Raw genomic sequence first — 10,971 nt, forward strand, 5'->3', positions numbered from 1 at the left:
TTGTAATTGTTATAACTCGACTTCTCCTTGTCCCTTGGATGAGATTTTTACTTCTTTGGATTCCTTAAACACCTATTTATATCCACACAAAAATTCATAAGGATTGACTTAAGGAAAATACTTCAATTTACCCAAACAATTCCACATACCTACTGTTTTTCTGGTTTTGGAAGATGTCTCTTTTTCTTGAGCTTCTTGACCTTGAACGAATGATTTCTTGGCTACCCAGTATGCTCCTATATGTATATAATGAAGATCAGGTCTTGCATGCTAGAGTTATTGAAGAAAATTTCAGAAAACACAAGCAGAACCTACCTCTGCTTGTACCGCCAGAAATGGCGTGTAAGGGGAAGAGAGAGAAAGAGTTTTGGGCAGAGGGTTTTTGTGGGAATTAAGTGATGTAAATTATGTGAAGTATGGAGGTGTATGTGAGGGAGGTATAGATATATAATCCCAGCCTTGATCGACACAATTAAGTGGTTTAATGGGGTTCCATTCCACTTGGTGCATTTTAGTAATTTCCAGCTCCTCTTTCTTGCCTAGACATGACTCCAATCTTATATACTAGTGATCTAACTTTCACAAGATGATTATTTTCACCCCAAATATCTATAATATATCCTCCGTTGATTTATCTAAACCCATAAATTAAAAAAACTCTAAAACCCATTATATTAAGCATAACCGTTAATTTGCTTAATAATTGGAACATGATTTCTATCTTTCACTAGTTCTCAATTTTTTTTTTCACAACTCAACTTCTTAAAATAATATATCGATACTAAATGTTCACATATAACTTACTGATAATATTATCTTTACATAATTCATTCTAAGTACTATTGACACACAAGCACAAATTATTTTTACACACAACTTATCATACGTAATACCTACGTACGATCACATTTAAATTTCACGATTTTAGTTACTTAGTAATATACTAATCCTTTATTATTTACCAGCTGTTACACGTTTCCCCCCTTAAGAAGTTTCGTCCCGAAACTTAAGCCGTACCTTAGAAAAGTTGCGGATAGCGGTGCCTCATATCAGCTTCTTTTTCCCACGTAGCCTCCTCCGAATCTTGACTGGACCATAATACCTTGACCAATGGTATGACCTAATTCCGTAGAACTTTTTCGCGTCGGTCTAATATTCTAATTGGTCTCTCTTCATAACTAAGAGTCTCATCAAGTTGCAATGGTTCATGAGATAACACATGGGAAGGATCGTGCACATATTTCCGAAGCTGTGATACATGAAACACATTATGGATGCGAGACAGTTCAGTTGGCAACGCAATTTCATAAGCTACCTCACCAACTCTTTTCAAGATTTCATAAGGTCCAATGAACTTCGGACTAAGTTTGCCTCGAATACCGAATCTCTTTACTCCTTTGGTAGGGGAAACTTTAAGGAAAACTTTATCTCCAACTTCAAATTCCAGTTTCCTCCTTCTTACGTCTGCGTATTTCTTCTGACGATCCTGAGCGATTTTCATCTTTTCCCGGATTATTCGGATTTGATCCATAGTCTCTTGAACCAACTCTGGTCCTACAGGTACTCTATTCCTCAAATCTTCCCAACAAATCGACGTTCGACACTTCCGACCATACAGGGCTTCATATGGAGCGATTCCTATTGTGGCTTGATGACTGTTGTTGTAAGAGAATTCTATTAAAGCTAAATGATCTCCCAAGACCCTGGAATTCCAAACACACAAGCTCGCAACATATCTTCCAATACCTGAATTGTACGTTCAGTTTGACCATCGGTAGCAGGATGAAATGTCGTACTAAATTTCAATGTTGTTCCAAAGGCTTCCTGAAGTTTCTCCTAGAAATGAGCCAAAAATCGAGGGTCCCTATCAGAAACGATGCTTGCTGGCACCCCATGGAGACGAACAACATTCGAATGTAGAGCATCAGCCATCTGCGACTGATTCCAGTTCCCTTTATTGCAAGAAATCGCGCCGTTTTTGTGAGATGATCCACTATTACCCAAATTGAGTCATTTCCTTTCCTAGATCTTGGTAACCAAGACACGAAATCCATTGAGACAGAATCCCATTTCCACTCTGGAATAGGTAATGGTTGCAAAACCCAGGTGCCTTCTGGGCTCAAACTTCACTTTTTGACATGTTAAACATCTCGCCACATATCTCGCTACATCCTTCTTGAGGCCTCTCCACCAAAAATACTTCTTAAGATCTCGCACCATTTTATCCCTACCAGGATGCACTGAATACTGACTACTATGAGCTTCCTTTAAAACCCTCTGTCTTAAATCCTGATCCTCGGGAACACAGCATCGTCCCCTGAGTCTAATACTTCCGTCTTCACATTGAGCAAATTCCTGAGTTTCACCATTCTTAATCTTTTCTTTGACACCCTGCAAGAATGCATCTTTGCTTTGCTTTTCCCGAATCTCTGAGTATAGATCAGGTTGGACAGTTAAAGCATTAATGGTTCCTCCAATTTCCCCTGAACGTACTAAAACGAGTTCAAATAACTCTATTTCTTTACTCAGTTCATCTGGCATTGCTGATAAAAAGCTTAATTCACTCCTTGGCCTTCTACTAAGTGCATCTGCCACCTTATTTGCTTTTCCGGGATAATATTGAATGTCGATGTCGTAATCTTTGAGCAACTCTAACCATCTTCTCTGCCTCATGTTCATATCTTTTTGAGTGAAGATATACTTCAAACTTTTATGATCCGTGAACACCTTACATGAAACTCCGTACAAATAATGTCGCCATAACTTCAGAGCAAAGACAACTGCAGCTAATTCTAAATCATGCACTGGATAATTTTTCTCATGAGGCCGCAACTGTCGAACGCGTAGGCTATCACTTTCCATGCTGCATCAACACAATCCCAGACCTTCCTGAGAAGCATCACTATAAATTTCAAACCCCTCAGTTCCGAGGGAAGGGTCAAAATAGGAGCACTAGCCAATCTCCGCTTTAACTCTAAGAAGGCGGCTTCACATTTTTCATTCCATTGGAAACGGGAGTTTTTCCTGATTAAACTTTTGATGGGTAATGCTATTTTAGAGAAATTTTCACAAATCGCCGATAATAACCTGCTAAACCCAGAAAACTCCTAACTTCGACACATTCTTGGTGCTGGCCACTCTTCTACTGCCTTAATCTTGTCCGGATCTACAGAATCCTTCCTTAGACACCACATGTCCGAGAAACTTCACCTCCTCTAACCAGAAATCACATTTACTAAGCTTGGCATACAACTTTTCCTTCTGGAGTGTAGCCAGGACAGTTCTCAGATGACCTTCATGTTCCTCACGATTCCTTGAGTATATCAAGATATCATCTATAAAGATAACCACAAATCGATCCAAGAACGGCTTAAAATAGCGTTGCATTAAATCCATAAAAGCCGCAGGCGCATTAGTCAATCCAAATGGCATAACCAAAAACTCATAATGCCCGTATCGAGTGCGGAAAGCTGTCTTTGGTATATCCTCCTCTACAATCCTCATGTGGTGATAACCAGACCTCAAATCAATCTTGGAGAATACACTCGCTCCCCTCAGTTGATCAAATAGATCATCAATTCTTGGTAAAGGATACCTATTCCGCACCGTGATCTTATTGATCTCCCGATAATCTATACATAATCTCATGGAGCCATCCTTTTTCTTGACGAAAAACACTGGTGCTCCCCATGGAGACACACTAGGTCTGATATACCCTTCTGCAACAACTCATCTAATTGCTTCTTTAATTCTACCATCTCAGCTGGCGCCATCCTATACGGAGCTCTTGAGATCGGGGTAGCCCCGGAATCAAATCTATATGAAAATCCACACTCGATGTGGAGGCAACCCTGGTAAATCCTCCGGAAACACATCGGGAAATTTCGAATTACCGGTATATTCATCAACTTTGATTCAGTTTCTCCTCCTTCCGTTACCTGAAAATATGTGCTTCCACAGCACCATCCCAGCCCTGATGGGTAATGGTTCGTTCTAAGTAAGGCCGATGTTTCACCACTCGAGTATAACATTCTATTATAGCTCGATTTTTACTCAACCAATCCATACCCAGAATCACATCATACACACCTAAGTCAAACATTATCAAATCTGCCTTCAAATCCACCTCCGCAATTCTAATACCATATCTTTCAGCATATACTTACATCGGAAGGTAGTTTTATCAGGCAAAGTTACATTCAAATCACATGAAGTCACTTTGGGTTTTTGCTCTATGCGGAATGCAAATACATTTGAAATAAAAGAGTGGGATGCTCCAGAATCAAATAATACAAATGCAGGTAAATTACACACATCAAAGGTCCGGTAACACATTACCTTTCTGCTCTATAATCTCTGGCTCCTCAGATGGTTCAGACTTAAGGGCAAATGCTCTTCCAGTGCTTTCGATACTCCTTTAGGTTACGACCCGAGCTTGATTCACCAGCGCTTTCAGAAGTAACACCTCACCAGGCCGTTGATTACCTCTAGCATTCCCAGATTGGTTTAAAACGGGACATTCCTTGATTCTATGCCCCGTCTTCATGCATTTAAAACAAATGCTTTGACCCTCACAGTTTTTCCCATAGTGATCTTTCCCGCAACGTCGACACTTCCACTCCTTCTTCCCCCCTTCACCTGCTTTAATGGGGACTAAGGCCATAGACGTTCCGGCTGGATCCCTTAATTTCTTGCTACCCCTGCTCCAGATTTTTCTTTCCCTTCCTCTTTCTTTTGAGCTTTCATCCTTTTGCTCAATCCGTTCATGTTCTAAGGCTCGATCATACAAATCCTCAAAGCTGCTATAACCCAATTCTTTTCTGGTACTTCAGATTTAACCCTTCAAAAAATCGCATGGACTTTACTCTTTCATTGCTAGTAAAGTCTGGAGCGAAACGCGAGAGTTCCACAAATTGGCAGCGTATTCTACTACCGTCATCTGCCCTTGCCTTAAGAACAAGAATTCATTCTCTTTTTTCTTTATTAATGCTGGAGGGAAAAACTTATTCCTCAACTTTTCCACGAACATTTCCCAGGTGGAAATGGCTTGGGTGGAGGTTTTCTTGACTGTACCCAACCACATATCAGCAGGGCCCTCCAGGTAAAAGGATGCCAATTTTACCTTCGGGTTCTCGGGACAGTTTACCACATCTAGCAGCTTTTCCATATATGCAATCCAGTCCTCGAATTTTACTGGATCCGCTTCGCCATCATAGCCCCGTGGCTTATGAGCAGCAAGCCTCTTATAGAACTTTCCTTCCTCATTGTCTCTATTTTGTTCCTGCTTTTCCAGAGTTGCCAGCAATCGGGTATTCATTTCCCTTAGCTGACGTATCTGTTCGGCTTGAGAATTTTCCAGTTGTTCCTTTGGTTCATTAGTTTCCACATTCTGCTGGATCTCATTGGTCACGTTGATGTGTGCCATAACCTATAAAATGATAACCGAATATTCTTAGTAGTCCCCAAAATTTCAAATCATTACATATAAATTACTAAACACCGGTTCCCAGGAAGGAATGCAATTTCCCACTTTACACATATAAGCACACATATTCATATCATAGATTATTCAAAATATATTATAAACTTGAAAATTTTAACCTCAAAGTACAATACATTAGTTCCATTGCCCAGAGTCCATCAACTCACCCTGACAATTCTTTTACACATACAATAAACAACTAAGGCTACCACCACTTCCTTCCGCATCATCACTACGCTACTTCCTCCTAAAGAATGTTATACGGATCATATGCGTATCCACTGTCATCACTACTGGAGGATGGGGTTTCGGGAATGTAGTCGGGGTCACTCATCCATGAGTTACTTCCTCGAAATACTACTCCTGGCACCCCCGAGGGCACCCCTGAATCATCGCTTGATCCTCTAGATTTACGTGACTGGGGAGGAGCCATACTCGTAGCAGAATCTCCAGATCTTTGAGGTTAGGTGGTGCCATGTCGCAGCAGAGTTAGGGGTGTAGGAACTCTTCCCCCTCTTCTCCTTTGGTATTCTACTGTGGCTATTCTGTTATCATATCTATCCAGTACTGAGCATTCCGACCCATATCTTGCAAACCCGCTGCTTGCTTAGCCCGTTCTATCTCATCTAACACCTCCTCCGGTGTTCCTTCCCACCTGATCAGATTCTTATCAACATTATCCATAGCAGTACTATCATTCAAATTCAGCAAAGATGGTGTTGCCATAAACAAAGTTAACAATTTCCAATAAGTCCAACGGAATACCACCCATGGATGAAATTGCGGTAAGGTCTTGATGAGGGTGTATGCTTGAATAGTCGGGCGAGTGAAAGGGTTATGGTTTCCACTCCCATACATCTGGTTATACTCTTCTATGACATTAAGTTTCTCTCTAGCAAAAACCAAAGGATCCTCTCCTTCATTCCTCTTAACATCTGGTTCTTCTTGGTACCTTCGAATTCCATCACTACCAATCACCCAATATGCGTTGTTCCTCCATATTACTCTTAACCCATTACCGTTACCACTTCCACTTGCAGACATCTAATTGCACATACATAACACATAATTTAGATAACACGCATAAGTATCACACACATAATCTACACACATTATTTGCCCTACTAAGCATGTTACTCTTACCATCATAGCATTTCTTAGCTTCCTTGGACATGATCAATCAATCATTTTAAAACATCTATGTTTAAAACAATTGAATACCTATATGAAGATAAGTATCAAAATCACGTTTTCATTTTTCTTTAAAAGAAGAAAACCTTGGCTCAGATACCACTTGTAACAGCCCCCGTCCTAGCTTATGTTAAATATTAATTAAAACTATACTTTTAGCAATAGTGGAAGCAATGTCATAATCAAACGTTACGGAGGCTGTCACGTGCTGGAGTCAACCCATTAATATGGCTTAATTGACTCTACGAGCTACACTTAAATTAGACATTCATCACACATGAAATTAGGTTAGTTATTACAAACCAAAGTAAGAATTTAACGTAAATTTAATCAGTATTCATAAAACAAAAGTAAGTCTCAACTGCACATGATCATGTTCAAGCTTGCATCTGCTATGATAGTTGAGACATGACATCACTACAGCCCTTCCATCGGACTACCTGAGCTTGCTTTTCCCTGCATAAGAGTCTGCCCCACCAAGACAGGTTCATAGAACAAACAAAATCAGTTTACACTGGTATGCAAATCAATCCGAAAAATAGATTATGGTGGCTGAAAAACATGGAGTGATCACACTCCGAAAATATTTCGCAAATTTCTATGGTAAGGAAATAATCTCTATGGTGAAAATACACATTCTGAATGTTCACAGGTTTATAGCCATGTCTACATACAAACACAAATTTAAAACGTTTACTTTGGAGCGTAGGAAGAAGATAACACAATGAGGTGCATTAGAGTGCAACCTCCACACAATTCGGAGTTAAACTCCTACTATTTCCTCGCTTGCAAGCTTTTATAGGACATGTCCTCACACATATTACACACACTCCTCTTCACTACGCAAAATCGGATTCAAATTCACTAAAAACAAACACACTTGACTAAAACAGTTTGTAAAAGTTCGTTTCCAATCTTGAGTTGCAAAAACTTGTCCAAAGTTCGAGTAGGGATGGATTAATGACTTAGGAAAGTAGCTACATGATTTTAGAGATGCAAAATAAGTTTAGGAATCCACACAATTCAACTCAAACAAGCATAAAAACAAAACAAATTGGGTCTATGCGGTAAAAATGTGATTTCGGACTTTATAAGGATGAATTCTTTTGAACGAAAATTGATCTCCAAAAAAATAATTTTAGTAATATGAGTAAGATCATTTCCAACCTACTGCAAATCTTTAAATGTTATAAGGCAATCTCTCCCTTGAAGATGTTATAGAAAACCGAGTATAGTTCGTTCTTAAAAACATGGTTTAAGATGATTTTTCTAAACTTCCAACGTAATATGAGATAATGTAGTAATTCCTATCAATATATATTATTGAAATTAAGCATTCCTTGTTAAGATTAACCTATACTGATTTCAATGTAATCTTTTTACAACATTAATAGGGTTCTTAATAGAGATCGTAGTAAGAAAAATGCTTTTAACAACACCTTTAGTGTAAGAATTTTACTACTATCATAAAGGATGTTCTTAACCATTAACATACATACATATAGCATCTTAATATCATCTAACATACTTCCTAGTCACACAAAAATCCATCCCAAAATACAAGTGATCACAATTCTTTACAAAACCGAATAAATCCACATTTTACCCTTTCTAGTGTAAAAGAAGGAAGCCCATTTCATTTGTTTTCCCAACATGCAAGGGTCTATACTTAATTATCATCAAAATAAAGTAACTAATAATAATTCCAACCACAATTTCATCCTCAATCTCGTTCTCAAAATAATTCCATAGTTTTCATAATACTTAACTTCCAAAAAGGGATTGAATTTGCATACCTTAACCTGTAATTGTTATAACTCGACTTCTCCTTGTCCCTTGGATGAGATTTTTACTTCTTTGGATTCCTTAAACACCTATTTATATCCACAGAAAAATTCATAAGGATTGACTTAAGGAAAATACTTTAATTTACCCAAACAATTCCACATACCTACTGTTTTTCTGGTTGGGAAAGATGTCTCTTTTTCTTGAGCTTCTTGACCTTGAACGAATGATTTCTTGGCTACCCAGTATGCTCCTATATGTATATAATGAAGATCAGGTCTTGCATGCTAGAGTTATTGAAGAAAATTTCGAGAAAACACAAGCAGAACCTACCTCTGCTTGTACCGCCAGAAATGGCGTGTAAGGGGAAGAGAGAGAAAGAGTTTTGGGCAGAGGGTTTTTGTGGGAATTAAGTGATGAAAATTATGTGAAGTATGGAGGTGTATGTGAGGGAGATATAGGTATATAATCCCAGCCTTGATCGACACAATTAAGTGGTTTAATGGGATTCCATTCCACTTGGTGCATTTTAGTAATTTCCAGCTCCTCTTTCTTGCCTAGACATGACTCCAATCTTATATACTAGTGATCTAACTTTCACAAGATGATTATTTCACCCCAAATATCTATAATATATCCTCCCTTGATTTATCTAAACCCATAAATTAAAAGAACTCTAAAACCCATTATATTAAGCATAACCATTAATTTGCTTAATAATTGGAACATGATTTCTATCTTTCACTAGTTCTGAATTTTTTTTTTCACAACTCAACTTCTTAAAATAATATATCGATACTAAATGTTCACATATAACTTACTGATAATATTATCTTTACATAATTCCTTCTAAGTACTATTGACACACAAGCACAAATTATTTTTACACACAACTTATCATACGTAATACCTACATACGATCACATTTAAATTTCACGATTTTAGTTACTTAGTAATATACTAATCCTTTATTATTTACCAGCTGTTACATATAAACTTTACTGTGTATTTTACATAAATCAACAATTGCAGCAACCGGCAAGAAAAACACACTCATGCATTGAATGCATGTCAGTGGACTTCACTGTGCTTAACAGTGGAATTTGCCATCCACTGTTTTCGCAACACTCCTCCTTGAATGTCCACTGATAACTAATAACAGAAGTTGTCCTATTTAGAATTCTGTTAGGAAAATCCCTGTGGGAAAAATCCATAACTAGGGAAAGGAGTACAACTATTATATATCCTTATATGCTTAAAATTAACTGCCTCATTAAAAAACCTTGTCAGGAAAAACCCGGAGGGATAAAAACCTGATCGAAGGGAAAAAGAGTGCATCGCATATAATACTCTCCCTGAATCTAGCGTATATCACGAAGATGACGCATTCCAATTTTTCGGACTAATTCTCAAATTTCTTCGCTGGAAGGGACTTGGTGAATAAATCTGCAAGATTCTCACATGATTGGATTTGTTGGATGTTTATCGCCCTTTCCTTTTGGAGGTCATGGGTGAAGAAAAGCTTTAGTGATAAATGTTTAGTTCTGTCTCCTTTGATGTACCCTTCGCTTACTTGGGTGATGCATGCAGTATTGTCTTCGTAGATGGTAGTTGGATTTGTTGTTATTGTTTCGATCCCACATTCTTCTTGGATATTCTTGATGATTGACCTTAGCCATACACATTCCCTTTCAGCTTCATAAAGAGCAATTAATTCTACATGATTTGATGATGTGGCTGTCAAAGTCTGCTTCGTGGATTTCCAAGATATTGCAGTACCTCCATAAGTGAATAGATATTCCTATTGAGACTTAGCCTTTTGTGGATCTGATAGGTACCCAACATCGGCATATCCAATGAGTGACTCATTTGGTTTCGACTGATAGAATAGTCTAAGATCTTGTGTTCCTCGAAGAAAGCGTAATAAGTGCCTGACTCCATTCCAATGTCTCATCATAATCAATCCCTCGCATTTGCAAGAAGCCTTGGGATACTAATCTTGCATTATATCTAGTAACCTCATTTTTCTCATTTCGTTTTCTCACGAATACCATTTGTACCCACCCGGTTTTACACCTTTTGGTATTTGGGTTATTTGACTGAATATTTCACGTTTTTCAAGTGATTTCAATTCTGCTTGAATTACTTCTTTCCATTTTGGCCAATCTTTTCTGCGGCAACATTCATCAACTGTATTTAGTTCTATATCATTTTCATCGTATGTCATTTCAACAGCTATCGAGTAAGCAAAAATTTCATTGAAGACAACATCTTTTCGATTCCATTGTTTCTTTGTAGAAACATAATTAATTGAAGTTTCATTGTTGTCTATGCTTTCATGTTCCATTTCTTCTGGAACACATTTGTCCTCAGTTTTTTCTTTATTATGGATTTCATCATGCTCTGTTGGAGGATTTATATTAATTTCGTTCGTTGTTTCACCTTGCCTTTTCATTTTTCTCGGTTTTGAATCTTTAGAACCGGGTGGTCTACCATGTTTTCGACGTGCTATT

Source organism: Beta vulgaris, chromosome 9 (assembly GCF_026745355.1).
Source record: "Beta vulgaris subsp. vulgaris cultivar EL10 chromosome 9, EL10.2, whole genome shotgun sequence".
NCBI lineage: Eukaryota > Viridiplantae > Streptophyta > Magnoliopsida > Caryophyllales > Amaranthaceae > Beta > Beta vulgaris.